The following is a 27515-nucleotide window of genomic DNA, read 5'->3' on the forward strand; positions in this document are numbered from 1 at the left end:
TCTGCGGTGGGGCGGGGCGGGGCCTCGGCGACGGTAGGAGGCGGAGGCGGAGCCGGAGTTGGGTAAGAGCGTTCCCCACCGCCGCGACGGTAGGGCTGACGGCCTTCTTCACGGCTGTTGTCCAGCGCGTCCACTTCACTCAACGTCTATTTGGGTGTCCCCGAGCGTGTGTGGTGTGTGTTTGCTCCGCTTGGTAGCGCCCTTAAGGGTTTACAGAACTGTCGCCTTACTGTGTCTGGGAACTGGGAAACCTGTAACAACGCGCGGGGCTGGGGAGGACGAGGGGAGCCGTTTAACCCCTCACTTTGTTTTCTGGGCGCTGCTTCGAATCCTCGAGCGATCATTTGAAGCAAACTCGGCGCACCGTTCAAGGTCCCATAGTTATTCAGCGCACTGCTCTTTTAAAAAATGTGAAATTTATTGACTTCACGGCAAAGCGTTGGGATTTGGTATTGCAGTAGGCTGACCTGGAATTGCTACGACCCTTGGTTTTTTGTAGATGACATTCCTGAACTGTCGAGTTACAGTAGTAGAATTCGTTAATATTGGCGTTGCACCCAGATGAAACTCAAATTCTAGGGCTATTTCTGGTTAAAAGTATAAACCAGAAAACGGTATATAGGCAATTTATCCTCATGTTAACCGCCAATTGGCAATAATGACGCTCCTCGCCGCCCTCTTACGTAGTGTTTTGTCAACTGAGGGCTTAAATATTATTTACGTTGGTGTTCTGTTGGAAAATGTTTTTGCATTGCGTTTTTATTCATGGGCCCAAAGTTAGCCCATCAAAGGATGGGTTTATTTTAAATCATGTTTTTATTGTTAAGCCTCCCTTTCTTGTTTATATTTAAGTGAAAACTCACAGTTGTTATAAACAAAGACCACAATTTGGTATTTTAGATATTTTAGAAATACTTAAAAATCTATATTAATGTAATCATTTAGATCGATGTGCTTCAATTTATTGGGCTGAATCTTGGCAGAGAGCAGTGTTTAGAATATTTTGGACAAGAATCAGCCCTTTTTCTTAGCCTCAGTAAAGCGCTTTACAAATTTAAAAGCAAACCTAGTTAATTCCTCCTAGTTAATCCCTGAAGTTCAACTATAACCACCAAGCGATGTGTTTCGGCTAGTACAGTTTTGAAGAATGTTAACAAAATCGGTTGAGGCACCCCAAATCATCAGAAATAAAATAATAATTTGGTTTCTAACTTGTAGACATAGAAATGTTTTCTATTTTTGAATCTTCACAATTTAGAATAATTCGAGATTTGAAAAAGAAGACTCATTTTTATCTTTTCTCTTGGAGTAAAGGAAAATATTAGCATATTATTTTAAAGTTTATCTGATGAGTCTATTTTTCTTTTAAAATGCTCACCTCCTTATTATAATTACGAAAAAAGTGGGTCTTACGAAATTAGTGCTTGTCCAGAATGCATAAGCCTATAATTTAATCAAGTAAACTATCTTAAAATTTTTTGGGGTGGTAGAGGGATTGGTACCTCTGCTAGGTTATGACAAAATATAATCTAGATATTCATTACATTAAGCTGGAAATGGTCACTTCCTCTCCATTTATGTGCATCTACTTTAATTTTAGCAAATAAATTATTAACACAGTTTCATTATAAGCATGTGTTAAAGTTTTATTACAATCTTATTGAAAAAGAAAAGGCCTCTGAAAGTCAAAAGATACAGTCTTGGTAGGGACATGTGGGAAAAGAAAATGGTTTTATAATCGTTAAACTAGATAACAGAAAGAAAAGAATTTGGGGTTACTAGATTTGTAACTAATAATATGGTCAGTTGCTTAGGTGCATGAATGGTTCCCAGAGTAAGTCTTAATTCCATTAAAGTTTATTGGAATATTGCTTAGGAATTTTTTCAGGAATGTTCATTTCATCCCAAGAGGAAGTTGTGAATTAGCCATTCAAAAAATTCTGTCCCAGGCCAAGTTTGGGACATTTTTTTTTTTAAACCACTGTTTTCTGTAACTACAATTGCAGTCTGAAACAAATCACTGCTTCAAAAATGTATACCTGTTACAGAATGGCCATTTTGGATTGAATAATACACTCAACACAAGGCACTTTTTTAAGTGTCTTGTTTACAGGTTGTACATAACAGAGATAGGTATTTAAAGAGTTTCTCCTCCTTTTCCCACCTCCACCCATCCCCTTACCAAGGTCCTGATGTTTTCCATCAGGGACAGGGCTCCTGAAGAATATGATATTGGTTTTGGGTAGGTTCCCTTTTTTCACTAGTGGGTTTTATTTCAAACCAATCTCTGAACAAAGAATATGTGCCTTGGCACAACTTCTGACTGGTTCAGCTTTCTTCTCTTATTTTTAGGCAATCTTGCATTTTTAGAGCTACTTCAAATCTTATTTTTGTTTAATTAGGCAACATAATAAAAAATGAAAAAAAAATGTTTTGTTTTATTTATAAATGAAAGCTATGTATTCCTTAGCCATGATGAACATACACAGAGGAATCAATAAGAATGCACTTTTGGAGGGAAAATTTTAAGTGAATTTCTGGTTAGGGATCATGTTTTCTATTTCTTTGCCCTGTCTATGAGTACTCTGCTCTGTGGTAGACCTTTGATAGGTGTGGCTCTTCATTGTCAGCAGAATAGACTTAACATATCAGAATCTTTAAGTTGAAATAGCAGTGTCATTTCATATTAATACCAACTTCAATGTTGTTTCATCAGTATTGTTTTAAAAGCATTATTTCTCTTTTCTCCCCCACATATCACATGTCCAGGTTAAGAGCATTAGGGTAAAGAAATAGTTTTAGTGGCAGATGATAGAGATAAAGAGCACATTTAAAAATACTATCAAAAATGAAAAGCCTGGTATCCAGGCATATATTATCTTACCTTTTTTCTCCCATACTTCATCACACACACACCACCATCCCCCAAAACACACACAGAAGGTTGTGAACTACTTAAAGTTCACAACTTCTGTTACACTGTGTGTATCCAAATCCACGTGTATCCTGAAGCAGCAGTCTTCAAAGTGGGCAACACATGTCTCCAACCCTTAATCTTAAGGTATGTGAAGGCTTTCAAGAGAATTAATGCAATGAATAGTTTAAGGATATTAATTCTGTTTATTAACTTGCATGTTTTTGTTACTTTTGGTCTGTATCAGCGTGTACCTGAACCACTTTTCCTTTCCTCTTTAATAATTGTCCCTTTAATACTCTATAATAAAGCAGTACTTTTAATTGACCTAAATCTTGTTTAGGAAGTGAATAATTCTAATGGCTGGGTAGCTGATTCTTTTGCAAGACTGGAAATTTCCAATGACTTTTAAAAATATTGCAGAAGGACTCAACTGAGTTGTCAGCTGACCATTAAAAATTATTTTGATGACATACCCTTATGTGATTTTTGGTACATAGCTTAGTTCGAGAATGATTATTAGTGTAACCAGAAATCCTACTCCCAAATATTCGGAATGGAAGAATATAAAATATAAGAATAGAATTAACCCTATTTCTTTCTAACAACAATATTCCTCCTGGATACATGACCTAAATGATGGTGAGGAGGCAGGAAAGGCCCTATCCATTTCGTCATGACATTCATTTACAATAAAAGCTGACTTGATATTTTAAAATGATCATACTTTTACATTTGTTGTTTGATCAGTAGTGTTCTAGTAATTTAATATCACTAAGAAAAATGTTTTAAAATTTATGTTCTTGGAACTTTAAAATATATTTTTGTTGTAGGGAAATGGGATAGACTGATCAATTAAAAATTCAAGAACTAGAATATGATGGGATAAACTTATGTGGGGGAAATGAGATAAAAATATGAATTCAAGGAGAAAAGGAATGATACCAAGTTTCTAACTGAAAGAGCTTGTTCATGTGCTTTTCAAATGGATAGGTGATAGTCCATGTCACATTAATATGGCATTTACATTCTGTTTATAAAAGAGATATATACTACTGTCTCTAGTAGCTAGCCTTGCCCTGGACATACAATCTGTACTTCATAAAAACTTTTTGACTAGAAGTGCTTTGTACTCAGTCAATAGGAATTAGCTTCAGACAGAACTTTCATTAAAAACAAACAAAACAACCCTATGAGTGTCATAATTGTATGCTCAGTAACTAAATGCAGTGATTTTCTTTTGGAAACATGTTGGTGAAGACAAAAATTAGTAGTCCTAGAGAGCCTTGATATGAGGAGTAGGGAGAAGAAATATAAGAACAGGTAACAGGAGAATCCAGGATGAGTTTGGTAGATTGTGCAGAGAAAGAAGATCCAGTAGAGGGAATCCTATACTTATTAAATGAAGTAAGAGCAGCTCTCCTCTGAGGACTGACAGTTAGTTATACTCTGGTATTTGGGATATGAATTTATTAATTTATTCAATATTTAACAAATATTTAATTAGCACCCACCATGTTCCAGACATTGTTTTAGACATTGAGATGAAATAGGCAAAATGGCTTTTTAATGTATAAGGAAGCAAAATCTGTTACACAGAAATCTATCACATTTCACAAAGAACTATGTGAAATTTAACAACATGACAAATTCCCTCCCATTAATTTTTTTGTGACAATTTTTATATGTGCCTATGAAAACTTTTTTCCTATGTAAAATGGGAAGAGAGGAAGAAATAATCCTATTTTGACACATCTACACTGTAAAAACCAAGAAGACAAAGTTAGTTTTCCAGAGGAAGCTACCAAATAAACAATAATGAAACGATGACATTAAACTTCAGTAAGATCTAGAGAAAGAAATTAAGTTAGATTTAAAAATAGATTATGTAGCAAAGGAGAGGAAAAATTTTCAAACCCATTGCATAACTCGTGCTGTAGTCAAATCAATTCCTAAAAGTCTCAAAACAAAAGACATGCCTTTTTTAATTTTGCTGATAGTATTTTATTAATCGTTTTTTCAACGGTCATTTTATATTAGTCTCTTTTGGCTTTAATAACCCCTTCCTTCTCAGCCATAGCCAATCTGTTCATCTGGTTTTATGAATTCTACCCCTTAGCTCTCTTTCCATTCCTGTTTCATAGTCCCCATGGTGCCACAATTTCTTATCTGTACAGTTATAATAGTTTCCTCTAATTTGTTTTTTTCCTTTTTTTTTTTTTTTGGCTTCCAACTTATCCTTTGTAAGGATATCTAAGTGATCTTTTAAAAATGTAAATCTTACCATTACATTTCTCTTCTTAAGTGCCTGAAATGATGCCTTAGCATGTTTGTAAAAGGCCATTCTTGAACTAGCCCAGCCAGTTTTCCACCAGTTCCTATAAATACTGCTAACTTAGGCACTGAAATTGGGTATCTTTACTCATTTATAAAGTTTTCATTCAGTTGAACCTGATTATGATTTTACAATATTTACATTCTTAGATTATTATTGACATCTTCTACAAACATGAAAATTCTCAGAGAATTGGGAAACCCCAGAAAAATTCTCCAACATCAGTTTGAGAATTAAAATTATTGACCACACAGAACAGCTTTTATCAAAAAACAAAGTGGAAAATATCCATCTTAAAATTAATACGGAATCTGAAGCTACCTTGAATAGCCATGACAATCTTTAGAAAGTAGAACAAAGCTGAAATTAAACAAAGCTGGTAGCTTCACATTAACTGACTATAAAACATATTACAAAGCTGCAGAATCAAAACAGTATTCTGGTATAATGACATACATATAGACCCATGGAATAAAATAGCTCCAACAAACCCCCTATATATGATCAAATGATTTTCAACAAAGGTGCCAAGACCATTCAGTGGGGAAAGGGCAATCTTTTCAACAAATGATACTGGGAAAACTGAATGTCCATATGCAAAACAGCGAAGTTGGATCTGCACCTCACACCATCTACAAAAATTAAGTCAAAATGAGTAAAACACCTACATGCAAGCTAAAACTCTCTTAGAAGAAAAATAGGGAGAAAGCTTCATGACATTGGATTTGGCAATGATTTCTTGGATATGACACCAAAAGAACAGGCAACAATAACCAAAAAATAGGTAACTAAAGGTTTCTAAACCCATAACTAATAAAATACAAAAAAAAAAAAATTATTAACTGCTGACTTCAATATTGGAAAAATATTGTGATCTTTGAATTTCATTAGAACTGTCTATACATAATTGATTAAATAACAAATGCAGCTTCAAAACTAAAATACTAGTGTTTTAAATAGTGTAGTCATTGAATGACATGGGAAAATGTTTGCAATATATTGTTGAGAATGCAAATTGTCAAGTTCTGGTCAAGATTTCAGACTTATTTATATCTTTTTCTTCTATTAAAATTACTGTTAAAAAGTGAAACAGAATTGTACACATAGAAAAAAGAAAGGGTTGGAGAATCATCAGTGGACAAAGGATTTCAACTAATACTGTGAGAGAAACTGGATATGAATGTGTTGTCAAATAGAGCCTAGGAAGCTTCAGCACAAAATATGCTGAAGACGTGTCTACACTGAAGATGGGTCTCAGTCTTCCCAGAAAGATTGTGGGGAGGCTTTGAAAGCTCTAAATGAAAGGTGGAGGATGAACATGAGATTTTCGTAGGTCTTTTATGAAACCAGTGTGCCACCTTGTTTTCCCCATTTCATCATGTAGAAAGATAGGCATACCGGGGTTTCCTCCCAGGCCAAGAGAGGAGCGAATCCTCTCTAAAGAAATTAAAAAGATAATTGGACAACTTGGGGAAAACCTTTAGTTTTTTCTTTCCAGGGTAAGAATTTCAACTTACTCCTATTCTCAGTGTGTCATGTTTACTTTGCAAATTTAGGTGTGATAGGTTGAAGAGGCGTGCTTTCAGTTTTGTATTTGCAGTTCAAAATTACTTCCATTTTTCACATTCTCATTTGAAAACTCTTTAGTGGTAGGTTCATTTCCTTTGGGTAGTGATTATTGAGACAATAATTGTGTAATTACTAGAACTCAGAGTAAGAAATTTATCACTGTTTATTAGAATTATGACACATTTCTAAAATGAGGAAAATAAATGACAATGTATAAGTCATTTGACTAACAAGTTGGAATTCTCTAATTGTATTAACTTGAGATTCTATTTTGGTTTCTTGTTATTTAAAGGAAGTGGTCAACTTAAAGACTGTTCTTCCACAACATTAGTGGAACAAAGTTTTATCTTTAAGCAAATCAATCATGTGACTTCCATGCCAATGTAGCTTAGATAAAGGTCAATTGAGAATGGGCACATATAAGGAGAAATTACTAAGCCAGTCTGAAATTAATACTCTCCTTGTTCAAACTACAGATATCTATTTCATTTATAACACTATTGCATTTGGTAGACAGATGAAGAGATTAATTATCTTTGTTGGATCTGTTTTATTCCTACAAATCTCAATATACTGAATAAACTGGGATACTTACAGCCATCTAATATAGACCTAAAGCATATAGATTAATTACTGTTTTGAAGTTGACATTTACACAATTATCAGATTTTTAATTATTGATGTTTCCCTTGAAACATTTTAAAGCAGAAGAATATAGTTGCTGCAAGACATACCAGCCTTTAAATATGCCAATAAGATATTTCATTTCTATTTTGCTGATTTTAGATCAAATCCATCATTTATCTTCAATTAAAACAAACAAAAATACATTAAGCATCTTGGAGCATTTAAGCTAGAAGCTATTCAGCAATATCTACATAAACTAGTCCCTGAGTGATAAAGATGAATTACAATTTTGCACAGATAGTAGGCTCTAAATAAATTTCTGTTGCATCATTAAGTATAATCTAAGGTTGACATATAGGCAATGCTAATTAGGTAAATGACTGAACATAGTCATCCTGATTGTTACATATTCTGAATATCAGTATTGCTTAGGTCAGTCTAAATCTGAAGTTCATATTATTTCCATTATCTTATAATATTGTAAATAGTCATTCAGTGCTTCTCTTCAAGTATTCATTAGATGCTAAGGATCCAGTAGTTAAGATAAATATGAGCCTTTCCCTAAATGGATTTTCTTGTAGAGTATTTCTTTAAATAAACTTTTATACAATGTGTTGAGTGGTGCGTAGAGGAAGCAGAGACTGCTGGGGCACATCATAGGGGCATTGACTCCTACTTATCATCTTTCAGACTGTCTTAGATATCAGCTTTCTTAAGTAGCCAGACACCCTGTACCTGAAAGTCTCAGGTGTGCCTTAATATGCTTCCATATCATTTTCTATTTGTCTCATAATAGTTCTTAAATCATTACTTGAAGAGAGGGATCTTGTCTTTGTCTTAGCATGATGTCTCGGTCATCATAAACCCTCAAGAATACTCAAGAAGTATTCAGAACAAATAGAATCAAAGTCTGAAACTGCAGCAAATAAGTGAGTAGTTTTAGATAATGCATTTAGTTTAGGTATTGAGATGAGAAGTGATGGAGGTTTTCTTTGATGTAGGAGGAAAATTTATCTTTTGAGAATGAGAAAATTGGTCTGAGACTTATAAAGGTTTTGAATAATCACTGTAAGGATGTAAGAGGAAAAAGAAAGAATACATATAAAGGATAGCTTTAAAGATGTGCCATGGGCTCATCTGAGTTTGGAGTCTGAACTTGTAGTGGTACCAGTAGGCATGACTGTAATTTTCCTGCAAGAATCAGCAGCTTAGATGTAAGAGATCAGAGACTAAGCCTATATTTGTTAGGAATGCTTTTGACCTCAGGTAATTATAGAAAGACACCAAATAGTGGTTGAAACAAGTAGAGATTCATTTTCTCTCATATCCAGAAGAGCAGATGTATAGAATAAGGGTAAGATTCCTAAAGTAAAAACCAAACAGAAACAAAAATAGTCCTCAAGTTATTAGGAGTTGTTTCCTGAATATCTACAATGGGAAATGGTTTATCTTTGTGTTTTTTCTGAAATCTTGTTTTGTACAATAAATACTTTTTATGTTAAAGTTGATCATAGAGATAAAGTTTGGAGGGAAAATATCTGTTCTATTTCCAAACTTTTTTTTGTTTTATGCTGCATGTTATTAATACCAGACAACTCTCGAACATCATTAAGGAACCCAGAACATAGAAAAATGATTGTATACTTTAAATGGGTGAATTTCATGATATGTGAATTATATCTCATTAAAGCTGTTAAAGGAAAAAAAAAAAAAAACGAAGAGAAAAATGGGAACATTCTCCAACCCCCAAACACAGCAAAACTTAAAGAATAGAAAATTTGACCATTTGTAGTGAAAGTTAATAATATCTTAGAAAGTGACTTTCTGGTTGTGGGGGTGGGGAAGGGAAAGTGAATTGTAATGGATTAAGGCCTAATCTGCCAAAATTATTAAGTCAAGTTTATTTTTTTATACTAGGCACCTTCTCCTCAACCACCTGTATAATATATATCATAATTTGCCCTAATCCCAGAATGCTTTTTTTTTCTTTTTGCATTTTTCCCCTCCCCATTCACAAGAAAAAAAATCAAAAAATACTCAAAGAGTTACCTAAAATTGTTTTCTCCATTTCCTTACTTCATAATTTTACTTCCACATGCTCTGATCAGGATTTCATCTCCACCACTAACCTAATATTGCTCAGATCATCAGTGACTTCTGTGTTTAAATCTAAGGGCAACTGCTTTGTCCTCGTTATGGAAATTCTGAACAACTTCTAACACAATCAACCATGCTATCTTTTAGAAAACATAAATGTCACCAGCTTTGATTGAATTACTTAGGCTGAGAATTTAGCAATCAATCTCGATTCTTACCTTTTTCTATTCATTCCCTATATGAAGTACATTAGTGATTCCTACCCATTCTTCCTCTAAACCATGTATGGAATCAGTCTAATTTTCTTAACAGTTCTATTCCTACCCAAAGCCAAAACATCATCTCTTTACTCAAATCTATTCTTTAGGCTGTAATATAATATCTATTTTAAAATATATGATATATTGAACTATGCCATACATAGAAAAACTGCAAACATTATAGATGAACAGCTCACAAATTATCAAAAAGTAAATACACTTGTGTAACCACATTCAGGGGAAGGATGAATCTCTTCCCCTCACTCATTACTTGTCACAGTTGTCAGGACTTTAGAAGCACATTGCCAGCCCCACAGAACCTACCTTGTACACTTTCTCGATCACTATGTTGCTTTGACCCAAACTTAACTACTATTCTAACTTTTAATGTGACAAATTAATTCCACTTGTTATAAAACTTTATATAAATGGAATCATATAGTATGTATTTTTTTTTATATCTAGTTTCTTTCATGCAACATGTTTCTGAGATTCACTCAAGTAGTGTGTAGCAGGCGTTTGTTCATTTTTATTGCTATATAGTACTTCACTATGTGAGCATACCACATCCCATTCTTCTAAAGAAAAGTTTATAGATATCTGAGTAGTTTACAATTTTTGACAATGAACGTTTCTGTACATATTTATTGATAGAAATATATAGAGAGATATTAGGAATAGATATGTATATACCTAGGAGTGAGTATGTTCAAATTTAGTAGATAATGAAAAGCAAATTTACCCATGGTCATACCAGTTGGCAACCCAACCAGCTGTGTATGACAGTTCCAGTTTGTTTATATCCTTGCCATCACTTGGCATTGTCAGTCTTTTTAACATTGGCTTTGCTCGTAAGTGTACAGTGGTTGGAGGACCTTTTCATATTTATTGGTCATTTGGATTGTCTCTTTTGCAAAGTACCTGTTCAAGTTCTTGGATATTTTTTATTGAATTCTCTCTCTCTCTTTTTTTTTTTTCTAGTTGGTAATAGGTCTGGATAAGAAATATTCCTTCCACTTATTACCTGTCACACTAATCTCATTTTTTTTCCTTCAAATAGGCCAAAATTTTTTTCTTTTCAAGGTGTTTTAGCTGTGTCTTCAGTTTTCAAGTCTGAGTTCAAATGTCTTCTTTCTGTATAAACTTTCCTTTATCATCTCCTCACCTTCTCCACATACACCTCTTCCTATCATACCATCCTGTTTATTTCTTTTTCATTTATTAACATCTGAAATTATCTTGTTTTCTTTATTGGTTTGTATATATATACTGTTTACTTCCCCTTTTACTGGAATGTTAACTCATTTTTGCTGTCTGTTTTTGGTTTTGGTTTTTTTTTTTTTCATTGCTATTTCTCTAGCAGCTCAAACTTTTGTGTCACACATGAGAGGTACACAGTAAATATCTGTGTGAACTGTGATAGGATTATAAAGAAGTGTTGAGAGCCCTATTGAGGTTTGTGGTCATGAATTTAAAATCAAACAAGTCTCCCCTGATACCAAAACTAGACATTAAAAGAAAAGAACGGACTATTATCTTGGGTAAATATAGACATAAAATTTTCCACAGAATACTAGCAATCTGAATCCTGCAACATATAAAAATGATTATACTTCATGACTAAGGAAGTTTATCATAGGAATTCTAAATTAGTTTAACATCTGAAACTAATTAATGTGGCATACCATATCAATAAAATAAAGTAGGAAAACCACATCATCATCTCAGTAGATGCAGAAAAAGCATTTGATAAAATCCAACACATTTTCATGATAAAGAAATTCAACAAATTAGGAATAGAAGGCAACTTCCTCAATCCGAAAGGGAATCTATACAAAACTCACAGATAACATCATATTTAATGGTAAATAAAATGAGTGTTTCCCTAAATAAGGAACAACAAAAGGGTGTCCACTCTCCCCACTTGTGTTTAACACTGCATTGAGTGTTCTAGCCAAGGCTATTAGGCAAGAAAATGAAATAAGAGGCAGCCAGATTGGAAAAGAAAAGATGAAATTATCTCTGTTTGCAGATGACATGATTTTGCATATAGAAAATCCTAAGGAATCCACTAAAAAAACTATTAGAACTAGTAAACCAGTTCAGCAGTGTTGCCAGAGGACCAGTATACAGTCATATTTCTATACACTAGCAATGAACAATCCAAAAATGAAATTAAGAAATTTCTGTTTACAATAGCAATGAAAGAAAATAAGAATAGATATCCCAAAATAAGTACAAAACATTTATATTCTGAAAATTACAAAACATCATTGAATGAAATAAAAGAAGACCTAAATAAATGGAAAGATTTTTAAGTTTATGGATTGGAATACTTAATGTTGTTAAGATGGCAATACTCTAAATTGATCTACAGATGCAATTCCTATCAACCTTTCTCTGAATTTTTTTTTTTTGCAGAAATTAACAAGCTGATCTTAAATTTCATATGAAAATTGAAGGGACCCAGAATAGCCAAAACAATCTTGAAAAAGAAGAAAAAATTTGAAAGACTCACACTTCTCAGTTTCAAAAATGACTATAAAATCATAGTAATCAAGACAACATGGTGCTGGCATAAAAATAGAATAATGGATCAATGGAGTAGAATTGGGAATCCAGAAATAAACCTACATTTACAATTAAGTTTATCAGTTGTGCTGAGACAGTTCAATAGGGCAAAATATTCTTTTCAACAAATGCTGCTGGGACATCTAGATAACCACATACAAAAAATTAAGTTGGATCCCTCCACAACATTTTAAAAGATTAATTTCAAATAAATTATAGACCTAAAGAGCTAAAGTGTAAAACTCTCAGAAGAAAACAAATAAATCTTTATAACTGGGTTAGGCAAAGCCTTCTTAGATATGATGCCAAAATCTTATGTGACCTAAGAAAAAAGATAAATTGACTTCTTCAAAATTAAAAACTTGATGCTTCAAATGACACCATTAAGAATATGAAAACCCACAGACAGAATGGACAAAATATTATCAAATTATATATCTGATAAGGAACCTGGATCTAAAGTATATCTTACAACTCAACAATAAAAAGCATATAACCCAATTAAAAAATTTACGAAGGACATTTCTGTTTTGAGAAAGAGATATTTCTTCAAAGATATACAAATGACCAAAAGGCACAAGAAAAGATATTCAACGTCATTATCTATTAGAGAAATGTGAATTAAAACCAAAATGAGATAACACCTCTACCCTCTAGGATGGCCGTAATAAAAAGATAACAGGAGTTAGTGATGATGTGTAGAAGTTAGAACCTCATACCTCGCTGTATACCTCATCCATTAGGAAAGTGAAATGGCACAGCCACTCTGGAAAACATTTTAACAGTTCTTCAAAATCTTAAACATAGAGTTATCCTGTGGTCAAGTAGTTCTACTCTAGATACATATCCAAGAGGAGAAAACATATGTCCACACAAAATGTTTACATGAACATATATAGCAGTACTATTCACAATAGCCAAAAAGTGGAAACAGTCCAAATGTCTATCAGCTGATGAATGGATAAGCACATTGTAATTGGCTTCTTTCACTTTGTATGACATTTTTAAGGTTCATCACATTGTAGCATGTATCAATATACTTCGTTCCTTTTTATGGGTCGGTAATATTTTGTGTGCATGTGCACATGTGTGTATGTGTGTGGGTTTGTACACACTACAAAAGACCACATATTGTATGATTCATTTATATGAAACTTCCAGAATAGGGAAATGTATAAAGAGGATCAGAGAAGCTTGTAATTGATATTTGGGGGATGACAAAACTGGGAGAAAGTACCTATGGTGAAGTAAGTAGAAATAGAGAAGTAGAGTCAAAGGTCAGAAGGTCAGAGAACTAAGGACCGGATGTTAGATGAGAACAAAGTGTTTACATTTCCGTCATATGAGTAATTTCAGGTATAAATTTATAGATACTTTAATTTTAGTGTTTGATTTTGCTTTGGTAAAGTCAAAAGAGGTTCAGAGTCAAGATCTCTGGCTAAACCTGGATCTGCTATCAGCATATATCCTATGCCAAAGATAAAATTTTGAAGTATAAAATGTTTATAAGGTATATCTTCTGTCCCCTTCCTACACATACACACTCAAGGTCTGTTTTCTTCTGACAACAAAGAAAATAGAATGTTCAGCCAGCCCTTTCCCTTTTGGGGATAGTTTCAGATAGATGCCCTACTTTTCCATAATCAAAGCAAAAGTGAGGACCTATCTATGGTACAAGATCTTGACCAATACTAGGGTTACAACTACATACATCCCTCCTACACTTAACATTTGTGAGCTGCTGGGGGAATATATGTGTATGCTCACAGCAATTCTATTTCTGGGCAACCCTATTACAGTAAAAGCTAATTCTGCTGCAAGTTTATGACTTGGCCTATCAGCTACTTCTGGGAGTTCACTGATTGTGAGTGAAGGACCTGGCCCATGCTCAGGGACTTGGCTAGTTAAGATCATATTTTAGGAGACTGAATCATCTCTGTGCCCTAAATTCTTCAGACACTCCTTACCACCTTCTCTTAAGAGTTCTTTTTTGTTAGGAGTAAGAATGAATTTGCTTAGTAATTCTTGTCTACGTAAATATCTCCTATACTAACCTTACTATTAGAAATTTCTATTTATTTTAATTCCCCCACACCTTGCTGGAAGACTCATTTCAAAAGTTTCAGAGTCTGTGGATAGATTATTTTCCCTTTAGTTTGCTATGTGGATGCTAACTTGGTTTAAGAATCCCATCAAATCTTCTCTGCAGTGTACAGTTACTTTGGTGGTGGTGGTGGTGGTGGTGGTGGTGGTGGTGGTGGTGGTGGTTGTGGTGGTGTGTGGAGACAGAAATGGAATTACTTCCACAAAAGTAGTCCTTTGTGGCTGTGAGTTCATTATGAATTCCAAATTCTAGATCCTATGGATAGATCCTCACTTAATCTTCAGCATTTTTCATTTGGGGCCTGACACTATTAGTGCATTGGTTTATTCCAACTATAATTCAAGTGCCTTATCTCCCATCCCTAGCAATGTTCCTTAATAATGTTTCTAGTTTATGATAGCAAACTCTCCCTACTAGTGGTTCCAATGACTGCTCGATGACTGTAGCATAATATCTCAATCTCCAATGGTTTCCATCATAGCCAGTGAAAAGAGAGATGAACCCTAAACTAGTCTAATTATTTTCACCACAGACCTCCTCTTTTAGAACAAGAAAGACATCATCTCTTAACAGCTAGATGTCTTTGAAGACTGGATTAAAATAAAATTTTAGCTTGTAACTCCCCAAGAGAGTATCGCCACTTAGTGAAATCATATAATGCTGCCTAAATCTGATTTCCATCTATAAAAATCTAATCTTGAGCCCTAAATTCTCACCTAGAATTCATTTTCTTTATGCCTTAAAGTAATTCTCAGAGAAACTTAACTTGCAAAGGTTGGTACCTAACCCCCTGGATCATTATGGCAAAGAATAATTTGTCACTTTGTTTTGGGGTAATGATTTAATCTTTATTAAGTCTTTGGAAGAGATGGCAAAGGAGCAAGTCCTTCATTTACCAAGTAAACTTCTAAAAATTCTCTTTACCAATCTATCCTCAGAGTTTCAAACTATGCATAATTGTTTGCCTTTTCCTCAAAACTCATTAATAAAATTGACCTGTCACTTCCTTACTTCATTCCTTCTTTCTCCTATACTTTTCCAAATCTAGCCTTACAACATTTTCATGTTTTTTTCTTCTATAAAAAGCATTCTTAGTTTTTCCTGGTCTGCATTTTTACCTATTAGCCAACTGAGTCCCCAGGAGCAAATAAAAACTCAGAAATATTAACTAAGGAGGGAAAGATGAAGCTATATTTTTAACCTTTATGTCCCTATCCTATATGTCCCACCAAGTGTATAGAATGCATTTAGATATTACACATACTTCATTCTTGTAATGCCCATTTACCTCATCAACAACCATGGATACTGCCCCTTCCTTAGGCTTTTGAAACTTTGCTGTGTGCTTTTTCTTTGTTAAAAACAAAAACAAAAAATATGATCTGCCAGTGACAATCTTCCTAGATAAGAAGATTGTTGAGGAGGGAAGGACTGGATGTGGGTCAGGGAGATGGCCTGGTGTACGCTCCACATCTCAGGGATGTTATTGAGTGTGGAATGACTGCTTTTAGAATACTTTTTCTAGAAGAAAAGATGTTTGATTTTACAAGCCAAGAATGAGCCTTGCAGAGGTAGATTCTCTAATTCTCAGTTTACTGATGGTGAATAATGAAAGGACCTCTGAAGGATCAGACTCCTTCAGAAGACATTCACAAGTACTACTTGTGAAAAGATAGAAAAAGCTGCTGGCAGGATTAAAAGAAACCAAACAAAACAACTGGAATCATGGTAGATACAAGGGCAGGGCCCAGTGTAAACTCTGGGAATAATTTCATCAGTATTCTGATGCCCATGGTACCACCTCACATACTTCTCCAGCCCAGTCTTCTTATTGCAGTTACCAATCAGATGATGGCTCTGATACAGAGATGTCTTCTGGTTCTAACAAAAACATCTGTCTTTTTCTTTTTAATCTCATGCATTGGAAAAGGCAGAAAATATGTTGTGGATTTATCTATAAAAGGCATTTTGGGGAAGTCCTTGACATATCTATCTAAGCCTTGCTACATCAATGAGGACTCAGCATCTGAGAAGCTCAAGGAGCAGAGGCCAGAGCCTCTACCTGTTTCTACTGAGGAGTGATGACTGAGGTTTATGTAGAAGTTGAACAACAACAACCAAAAACTATTTAAATTTTGGAAAGATAAAAATGACTGTATTAATTTGCTAGGGCTGTCATAACAAAGTACTATAGACTAAGTGGCTTGAACAACAGAAATTTATTTTCTCACAGTTCTGGAGCCTAGAAGCCAAATCATGGTGTCCTTAGAGTTGGTTCCTTCTGAGATCCTTGAAGCATGGATCTGTTCCAGACCTCTCCTCTTGGCTTGCGGAGGGTTTTCTTCTCTCTTTGTCTTCACATCATCTTTCCTATGCAGGCTTCTGTGTCCACATGTCTTCTTCTGCTAAAATCACCAGTCAGATGGATTAGGACCTACTTTAATGACTTTATTTTAATTTAATTACCTCTTTGAAGACCCTATCTCCAAATATAGTAAAGTTCTGAGGTATTGGGATTTGGGATTTAGACATATAATTTTTGGGGGGGTGGGAGGGGTTGGGGAGGAGTGGAGATTTACAATTCAGCCCATAATAGTGGCTTTCCTGTTTTTGATTTTTGCTATTGTGCCAAAAAGCATTCTCTAGAATGGTTTTGAATTAATTTTTCTTTTCTCCCTTTCCACAAACTCTGAAACCAGTACTGTATGTAGCTTACTAAAACAGAATAAAGAACGTACATACTGTTTAAGATACTGAGTATTTCAGAGGAAACCTGAGTGCTGCTATTCTGTTCTTAAGTCTTTAAATCCCCTTCTAATGAATGAAATTAGGGAAATTTCAGGAGATAGAGATAAAAATAATTATATGATAATCGTATGTATTTTTATCCTAGGTTGAGAAGTAGTGATTGAGGCATTTTTCAAAGATGACGATGCTTGTTTTCCCTAATAGTAATAAATTTGTAATAACTCAATCACATAGTCTGGTCACTGAAAGTATTTGTTAACAATTTTGAATTAAGGTTTTGCCAAGGTTCTAATCACTCAAACCTTTACTACTGAAATATTAATCAGGACAGACTAAGTTTTCTAGTGTAAATACCTTGGAGGAGAAAGTAATTCATAAATATACAAAGAGGTAACTTGACTGTCTGTATTGCATCCTGTGTTATCTCCTTCTATATTAATATTTGATGAGGTGTTTAATTTATATGAGACTTCTAAAGCAGAACCAAAGCTTCTCTTTGGGAAAACTCACATCTTTAAGATAAGGGATTCTTTATGAAGCATTACCACACAGTAGCTAATATACTCTAACAAAATGTTACATTATCTAAAAAATAAAATGTGCAAATCTTCAAGATAGCAAAAGCTAATGTTTCTTGGGGTACATTTCTTAGAGAGTTCATCATGTATTAAATAGTTGGCTTTTGTTTGTATTATATGACTGACGATTTCACTGAAAACTTGCACAATTCAGTTTAAGCTTTGGATTCATACTTGACTCGTGAAGTATTTACCTGTGTAAAGTAAGCGTTTGGTTTATTTTAAGCTATTAGGACTTTTTAAAATTTCAGATTAAAGAAGAATTCTCCTAGAAGAAAGGAGATATTTATTGATGCTGAGTGGGTTTGTTTTTAGATTGTTTCTGTTAGGCTTTAGAGACATTTCTATGTTAGATGATTAATGAATCCAAAATATAGAGTTCTTTAACTCTGAAATTTTTATTAAAAGCCTCTCTCATTTGAGCCCAAACCCAAGTACTCTCATTAACATTTTTCTAAAAGTTCAGAGAAAAAAAATGACCAGTTCAGACTTCTTATAATGAGGGAAGAACATTTTGTCAACCTTATAAAAATGTGACTCAGTGCTTATTTTTAAAACTGGATTTTAAAAGGTGGGTCGTATAAATAATAAGCAATGAACCATTTTTATCGGTATCCTATAATTGTATAATTGTTAGTCTAAAATTAAAATTCTATACTTCTTCCTTTTGGAAAAACCTACATACTACATGCCACTATGTACACAAACCACGTAGTGAGTTCGGTAGGCTCTCCCACAGCCTTTGAGATATAAGTCTTAGCCATTATTATCTCTCTCCTGAGTCATATTTGAACTTTATTTTTTGAATTTCGTCTGGTATTAGTGGTAGAATATACGATATGAATCCTCTCTACATCTGTATTGATTTTTTGCTAGACCCAACCATAGTCTTCTTTTCCCCCTTCCACCTGTCATTGCTCATGGAATATATTATATAGTCATACACTTCATGACTATGTATTAATATACTTGAAATCACCAGTCTGTTTTGTACTTTTATGTTGTTATTGATAAGCAGACTTTTACTAGAATATTAAATAGATTTAGTCTTATTTCAAAATTAAAAAACAAAACAAAACAATATAAACAGAAGAGTAACCTTGAGGCTTTCCTGCTTTCTTGAAGCTCTTGTACTGAGTACATTCACTTCACACTTTGTGTATTCTGAATATTAATCCATATGTCTGTGTGTTTATCTTTGTTTCTTTCTTGCTTTTCAACTTATTTTCTGGTGGTTTTTAAAAGTTTTATTTACACAGGAAATTTAATCTCAACATATTCATGTTTATCAATCTTTTACAACTTTCATGTTTTACATGCAAATACATTTCCATTTCAATGTTATGAATGTTATTTTATACTTTTTTATATTACCGTTTAGTCAGTCTGAAGTTTCTTTTTATAAATGGTGCTAGCCTTGGACCGAACTTTATTTTTTGCTGTAAAGATCATGAATGAATATTGAATTTCTCATAATGCTTTTGAGGTGGCAGATATTAAAATTATATGGGTTTCCCTCTTTACTCTGTAATGTGACATGCCATGCAAACAGTGCAAGTGGTTAAGAAGCACATGTATCAGCCCTGCTGGAGCAGCGTTTGTTAGAGAAGGCTCACAGGGACGGGGATCAGTAGCTCAGTGTGCAAGTTTCCATTGCCTCATTCCACTCTGAATGAGAGCACAACGTTCTAATAAGGCCTATGACACACTTCCATTAGAAGAACTTTGACTGTGAGCTATGGAGCTTTTAATGAATAATTAGAGAAACAGCAGATCCTCCCCCTAGAGTGATCAGGGACCAGGATATAATAGTAATATGGCAGAACTTCAATTCCAGTGTAATTCTGAGAACATGGCATTCAAAGTTGATGGGTAGTCGCAGCCCACCTGAAATCTAAGCCTTGTGGTTATAGCTAGTTTTAAGATGCTGCAAGTTAGTGATAGGATTGCAACACCCATTGGCCACGTCAGTATACATGATTGGGCTAGCACCAACCCCCTTGCTGGCATAATGGGGGTTGGAGGTGAAACTTTTGAGGTCCAGTATTGTGGTTGACTAGATTTGATGGCATAATCGGTTTCCATGGAGCTTTGCAGGATGCCACAATTTGGGGAAGCCATTTTGCCAGGGACCAGTCTTGGACTAATTAATTCTTACCTCTCATTGCATATTTGGCCATGGTTAATTTGTCTCTTAATATTCTAACAGATCTGATTTACTTTACATATCTGATCTGCTTTAGCTAGGATTTTTAAAATCTACTTTCGTAAATGAGATTAACATAATGTTTTCTTATGCTCTCCTTTTCTGGCTTTTAAAACTTCCTTTTAAATATTTATAAAGTGTGCTCTAGTAACTTAAAGATTTCTAAGGTTCTATAGTTATATTTCTAATATGCTTTATTTCTGAATTTTCTCTTTTTAGAGAACTAGCTTTTGGTTTTACTGATTGTTATGTACCAAATGTCCGTGTATACCCCTAAATTCACATATGAAGGCCTATTGTGTCTATATTTGGAGATGGGGCCTCTAAGGAAGTAATTCAATTTAAATAAGGTCATAAAATGGGGCCTTGATCTGATAGGATTAGTGTCCTTATAAGAAAAGACACCAGAAAGCCCTCTTCCCTCTCTTTTTCTTGGAGCAATCATTGAGGAAAGGCCATGTGAGGGAGGGGACATAGTAAGAAGGTGGCCATCTATAGGCCAGAAAGAAAGCTCGCATCAGAAACCTGTTTGGCCAGAACCTTGATCTTGGACTTCCAGCCTCCAAAACTTTGAGAAAATAAATTTGTTTCCAATTAAAGTTTGGGGTGCATTTTGTGAAAAACCCTTAGCTCAGTCTTAGAGTTCATTACTTTCGTTTTTGACCATTTTGATTTTTTTAAATTTCAGTGGTCAAATTTTAAATTTCCATGACATTCTATTGATTCTTTTTTAAAAATGAATATTCTTTCTCATCTTTCTGACATTAGTAGATATTCTAAAATGCTGTCTGTTTATTAAGCCTATATTTTATAGTTTATGCATCCTTTTGTTGGATTTGTTTCCTCTCTTTCATTATTGACTTTTCTTTTTTATTGTGATTGAGTGCTGAAGTATGTATTTGAGATTGTTTAAAAATTCTCTGTTTAGTTTAGCTTTTCTCCAAATGCGAAAGGAGAAGTGTTGAAACAAAACACCTGGATAGGGTGAGCCAGTAGCTTCTTCTGGGTAGTGAGAACTCTCCATTCTTCTTGGGTGTTGCTAGCCTCCTGAAGCTCCTGTCCTACCCCTTTGCCCCTGCATCAGCTATCTCTGCTTTACCTGATGACAGACATGTCTATTGTTTACTTCTGGCCCCAAATAGGATTACCTATATGCTCTACTCTAATATTTTAATCACTCACTCTCTTGGTTGTTCCAGACCCTTCCTGTATTTATTATCTGACACATGTATGCTTAGCACACTCTTGGACCAACTCCTGTCTTTGTAGGAGTTTTCTTCTGTGTATGTTTTAGACTGTGGCTTCCTTCTCTTTGTTCCCATCTATCTTCTTTCATGGAAGGATTCCTCATAATTTCTGAGACTGAGGGTATTGCTTTTTTTTTTTTTTTTAAATTATTATGTCTTTTAGAATATATGACGTACTCTTCTGTAATTTCCTTGCATTTGGGGTGGAATGAGGGCTCTGCATGTGTTCAGTCTTCCATCTTGAACCAGTCACCAAGATAGCTGACATTTAAAAAATTGTTTTATTTTTATATAATTTCTGACTTATAGAAGTTTCAGAATAGGAGAAAGAATTCCCAGTTATGCTACACCCATATTTCCCAAATCTTAACATTTTATTACATTTTGCTTTGTCTTTTGTGTGTATGTATGTATGCACATTGTACATATAATGAAGCATTTAAGAGTAAGTTGTAGTGATATCACTGAAAATGACAGAACAGGGAACTCCAAAAAAATATATATATATCCCTCCACTAAAGCAATGATTAAACGGAAAAAAACTGTTAGAATTAACCTTTTTTGGAACTCTGGAATCTACTTGACAATACCCTAAAGAGTTCTTAAAGAAAGAAGCTGCTAAATTTCAGTAAGTAATCTAAAGTAATCTATGTGATATTTTTTACTTACCCACTTTATTAGTCAGGGTTTTCCTGAGAAACAGAACCAAGATTGTCTGTCTGTCTGTCTGTCTGTCTGTCTGTCTGTCTGTCTGTCTGTCAGTCAATCTATCTATCTATCTATCTATCTATCTATCTATCTATCTATCTATCTATCTATCGAGATGTTTATTTTAAGGAATTGACCGACATGATTGCAGAGGCTTAGTGAGTCTAAAATCTGATGGAGTAGGCCAACAGGCTGGTGACTCAGGGAAGAGTTGCATTTCAAGTCAAAAGGCAGTCAGCTGGAAAAATTTGTTCTTGCTTGGGTAAGGTCAGTCTTTCTTCTATTAAGGCCTTCAACTGATTAGATCAAGCCCACTCAGATTATAAAGCCCATCGATTTAAATTTCACTATTTTGATGTTTTAAATTTCAGTGGTCAAATTTTAAATGTCTGAATTTTAAAAACACCTTTACAGAAACATTGAGACTAATATTTGACCAAAAATCTAGGCACCCTGGTCCAGCCAGGCGGACACACAAAATTAATCATCACACCCACCTACTATCCTCCATTCTTCAGCTCACAGATAACCATGAAGATGGCAGCTCACATTCCTGGTGCAGGTTGCTGCTGCCAGAGGGGTTGACCAAATAGAGCAAAGAATACAATCTTTACAAAGATTAAGTCGCAGACATGCCCCGTCTCTACCACTTGATACTTTAGTGTGTATTTCCAAAAATGAAGAATTATTTTTATTATTGTTACTATAACGTAGTTGTCAAAATCAGCAACTTAACTGATACTAATAACTTACTATCTTAAGAGTAAGATACGCACATAGGTGTTAAATTACATACAATTTAACTAACAGTATTTGAAGAAACGCTATTACCATATGGGTACATTTTAAAGACCCTTGTTACATATTGCAGAATTTCCACCAATTTACAGTTATGTCTGTTGTGTATGAGAATGCCACATAGTTCTTTACTACTTTAAAATTGTAGATATATTTTTTAAACTTTTTCTAGAATGATATGCAACTTCTTCAGATTCATCGCAGTGGAACCCCCTATCTCTTTTTGCTATACAGACCTCACCTCACTTCTCTGTATTTTGTTTTTTCTTTTTCTTCATAGAATCTTCCTAAGAATAATGATTTAAAAATTCCCATTCCGGGAGTACCGGGAAAACTTTCAAACTTGACTGTTCCTAGTACGAAATCATTTTTATTCTTACTCTGTTCTCTGTTGTATTTACTTATTTTTTTTAATTATCTTTACAATTTCTCTGAAATAATAATTTTGCAGATGCAATTAGAAGAGGTTAAATGACTTTCCCAAAGTTATTCAAACAGTAATTGGAAGATTCTGTATTCCTCTTAGACTTTCTGATTTCAGAGCTTATAACATCATATTAGGCTGGTTAGATGGGAAGTTCAGTGAAAAAGTCTATTAACATTTGCCAAAAGGAATTTTTATCTGCTATCTTTAATTGTCTTGAAGATTGTGATAAAACATCTTTTATGAGAGACGTTGGAAGATAACAGACTGAAGGCTCTAGATGAGAATTGAAGGTGATGAGGAGTGCTGGTTTTTAATGACTGAGAAATACACCTTTTAGAATAATGTGATTGCCTAATTAAGGAAGATTGCATATGAGCTAAAGACAGAATAAACACTGAAAACCAGCAAGTTTAGCAAGCCTTCAAAGCTGACAAGACTGAATAACACAGTGATGAAAGGGTGGCTGGTGAAATTTGGACTCTGATACATGGCTAAAAGGAAGGTAGAGGAGCTGATGATAATCTAGCAGGGAGAGTAGAGGATTTTTGAGGAAGAACGGCCAGAATGGATAAACCATAAAACATTAACGCAGGACAACTTTTTAGAGATCATCTAGCCTTACTCTCCTTACTTTACAGATAAGAGGTAACTGAGGCCCTTTCAAGATTACACAGATAGAAAGTTGCATAACCAAAATTAGAAACTACATTTTTTATTCCAACTCCTGATCTTTTTCTATGTCTCTTGAAATATGAAATTTCAATCCATAACATGAAAATTAACTTATTAATCACTTCAAGTTCTATTTGAAAATAGGCAGGTTCAGTATTGCAGTCTTATAATCATTGGTTACAAGTCAGATATTATCTAGAAAATAGACGTGATGAAAATTGAAATTATAATGCTGAAATGCCCTAATTCTGAAGACAGTGATACTGATACTATTAACTTTTCTCAAACCTAGAAGAGTTGCATCATCTTGGGTAGCCTGTGGTTAAAATAGATACACTTCCTATAATAACAATATTTGAGAACAGAATAATAATGAGTTTTCTTTTTGTCTGGAGGAACAATCATTTTTATCATTCACATACAAACAATAAAGACTATTTCTATTATAAGCAACCATTTATCTTCATTCCTCTTCTGTATGTATTTATTCACACTGTCTTATAAAATTTTAATAGTGTTCAGAATTCCTTGGATATGTTGTAATTTTACCATCTAGGATACATCAGTCACAAAATACATATACATTGTAATAAAAATTAATGCTTCACAAGAATTCACATTGGCCATTCACCATTTAAAGGCCTTTGTTCTATTGAATAATGAAACTGTGTAATATTTCAATTCAAGAAGAATTTATCTTATTTTCTATTTTTTTTCAGACTCTTCTATAATATTCTAAAATAACATTCATGAAATCTTTGGAGAATTTAATGGAATTTTCTTATTTTCTTTCCTTTAGCTTATGAATTTCACATTAATGCTACAAATACCTATAATGATTATGCCGCATTAAGTTGTTTATAACTGTTTAGTGGAGTTCCACAGACCTTGGTGGTTTCTTTAATAAATTCAATTTAACCAGTATTGCATTGTTAGAGATAAAACATCGCTCAGTAATCCCTTTCCCATCTGTTAGATTATTTAGCCAGTTCCAGATGCTTCACAAAAATATAGGAAAAATTGAGCAACATTAGTGAAGTGAAGTAAAAAATTTCTGCATGTAAAGCCCTTTTAAGGTATTTTGGGATCAACACACAGGGAACAGTGTTTCCATCATCAACTCATTCATTGCTGGCAGTAGAAAAATAATGTCTCTGCCTTCAGTGAGCTTATAGTCTAGTGGTAGGGAATAGGCAGTACACATCACTATAATATGAAGCAGAATGTTACAGATACCAGACATTAAGAGGATGTGAAAGTTAAGCATGAGAAATTACAGCTGGTTGGAGATATCCAGTAAGACTTCCTGAAAGAGATGGTATTTGAACTGGGCCTTGAAAGCAGGCAACTTACAGATTATGATAGAGGGAAGGAAAATAGCAAAGGTATAGAGACACACATTGGATATATGTGGGAAATATCAAATAATGTAAGTTGATGCAATTTGAAAAACAAATAGAAGAAAGTAATGCTAGCACCTATTTAATAGACATCTACTAGGTGCCGTGATTTTTGTTTCATACCCTACATACCTTATTTTATTGGACTTTCAGAACACTATGAGGTAGGTGCTAGTATTATTCCCACTTTCTAGATGAAAAGAAATGAAATGATTTACCCAAGGTCACATGGCTATTAAGTAGATGTTCTTAGTTCTTAATCTAGTTCTGAATGGTAAATAGAACCCATACTCCTAACCACTACACTGTAGAGTTATATTGCGGAGATTTCAATTACAGAAATGGGGACCTTATTTCCAATTATATTAGCAATGGAAAAAATATAGCTTTTTTTTTTTTTTTGGCAAGAAGACCAATTATCAAGAGTTTATGACTAACCCGTTATCAGTGAGTTGAAAGAATTAATGTGGGGAGAGAGAAAAAGTAGACTGACTGGTTAGTAGTCTGTTATGAGCATTCTAATTGAACTAATGAGGAACTGAGCTGGGTTTGTAGCAGTAGACTTGAAAAGGTGAGAACACACACACACACACAGAAACCTTGTTAATTTTTTAAGTTTTAACAAAATAACTATTTAAATGGAGGCGTGAGGAAGTAGGCAGTTTCCTTGGGTGAAATTTGGGTGAAATTTGACATTGGGTGAAATCTGAGCCTAGGTAACAGTAATGGAGAAGAGAAACTGTTTTGAAGAAAAAACAGTTTGGCCCAAATTCAGATCTTGAGGAACATACAGGTGATAGTGTCAAAATTATTGAGAATGTCCATGTACAGGTAAGACTTAAGATGGAGGTTAGGAAGCTTGAGATGGAAATTTCGCAGCTATTTGTATGGGAGAGAGTGTCGAAGCTATTTAAGTGGAATCCCTAAGGAAGAAAGGAAGAAGGAAATTTGAAGACAGACCCTTCGGAAAGGCCTACATTTAGAGACTAGAGGGAGAAAGAGAAACTAGTAAAGGATTCAGTAGTAGTTAGAGGTTTAAGAATAAGTCTACGTACTAGATGATTAGATCTTTGGACTCCTTTAAATGAAACCTTTGATAAAAGCCAGATAGATAGATGGTCAGGCATTTAAGAGTGAATGGATGCTTAGGATTTCTGGCAACCAGTTTATAGTCTTTCTATTGTGTGACTCTAGACCTTTTCTTTAGAGGAACAGAGCCATACTTCAAATTGCCTATCTAGCAGACTTACAGGAATCTTAAACTCAAAAACAAAAAGATTACATTATTCCTGTTCCCCAAACCTTAAATTTGCACCATGTTTTTGTCCTCTATTTGGTTATTAACTCCACTGTTCACTCATTTGCCCGAAATGGATATCTTAGATTCGTCTGCCACCATCTTTCCTCCCTTATCACTGGGAACCATCTTCTCCCTTTTAAAGCCAGCATATATTTGATCCATTATTGCTATAGACCAAATGTTTGTGTCCCCCCCAAAATATGATGCTATAGGAAGTGGAACCTTTGGGAAGTGACTATGTCATGAGGGCAGAACCCTCATGAATAGAATTAAATATCCCTTATAAAAGAGATCTCAGAGAGATGCTTTGCCCCGTCCACCAAATGAGCTTACCACAAAAAGGCTGTCATCAATGAACCAGGAAGTGGGCTCTCACCAGTCACCAATTCTGCTCTTGGCTTGATCTTGGACTTCCTAGCTTCCATGCCTGTGAGAAATAAATTTCTGTTGTTTTTAAGTCACCCAGTTATAGCAGCCCAAATAGACTAAGTGACAAATTGGTACTGAGAAATGGCAGTGTTGCTGTAATAAATACCTAAAAATGTGGAAGCAGTTTTGGAACTGGGTAATGTGGAAGCAGTTTTGGAACTGGAAGAGTTTGGAGGTGCATGCTAGAAAAAGTCTACAATACCATGAATGGACCATAAAGGGTGATTCTGGTAAGGGACCAAAAAAAAAATGATATCTCTAGAGAAAGCTCCAATCTTCTTAGAGAATACCTGAGTGGTTTTAAACATAATGTTGATAGAAATATCGGTGATAAAGGCCATTTGATGAGGTCTCAAATGGAAATGAATATGTTATTGGACAAGGGAGGAAAGGTGATCCTTGTTATAAGTGAAGAAGAATTTGGCTGAATTGTGTTTGTGTTTAGTATTTTCATGGAAAGTAGAACTTGTGAGCAGTGTAACGATATTTGGCTGAGGAAATGAATCTAAGCAGAGGGTTTGAGAG

At 34.4% G+C, this 27515-nt stretch overlaps 1 protein-coding gene across 3 annotated transcripts in view; it reads left to right on the plus strand.

The window, feature by feature from the left end:
* The window catches only part of ZCWPW2 (zinc finger CW-type and PWWP domain containing 2), a 108289-nt gene that overhangs the window by 157 nt on the left and 80617 nt on the right, over positions 1–27515 (plus strand). The window contains exon 1 of one of the 3 annotated variants that reach the window (XM_023532917.1): positions 27–62. The exons of 1 other annotated variant lie outside the window; for it this stretch is intronic. The gene's annotated coding sequence lies outside the window, so the exon portion shown is untranslated. Of the gene's footprint in view, positions 1–26; positions 90–27515 lie in introns of those variants that run through there. One more of the 3 variants, XM_023532893.1, reaches the window with a different exon arrangement.

Source organism: Pteropus vampyrus, unplaced genomic scaffold (genome assembly GCF_000151845.1).
Source record: "Pteropus vampyrus isolate Shadow unplaced genomic scaffold, Pvam_2.0 Scaffold1, whole genome shotgun sequence".
NCBI lineage: Eukaryota > Metazoa > Chordata > Mammalia > Chiroptera > Pteropodidae > Pteropus > Pteropus vampyrus.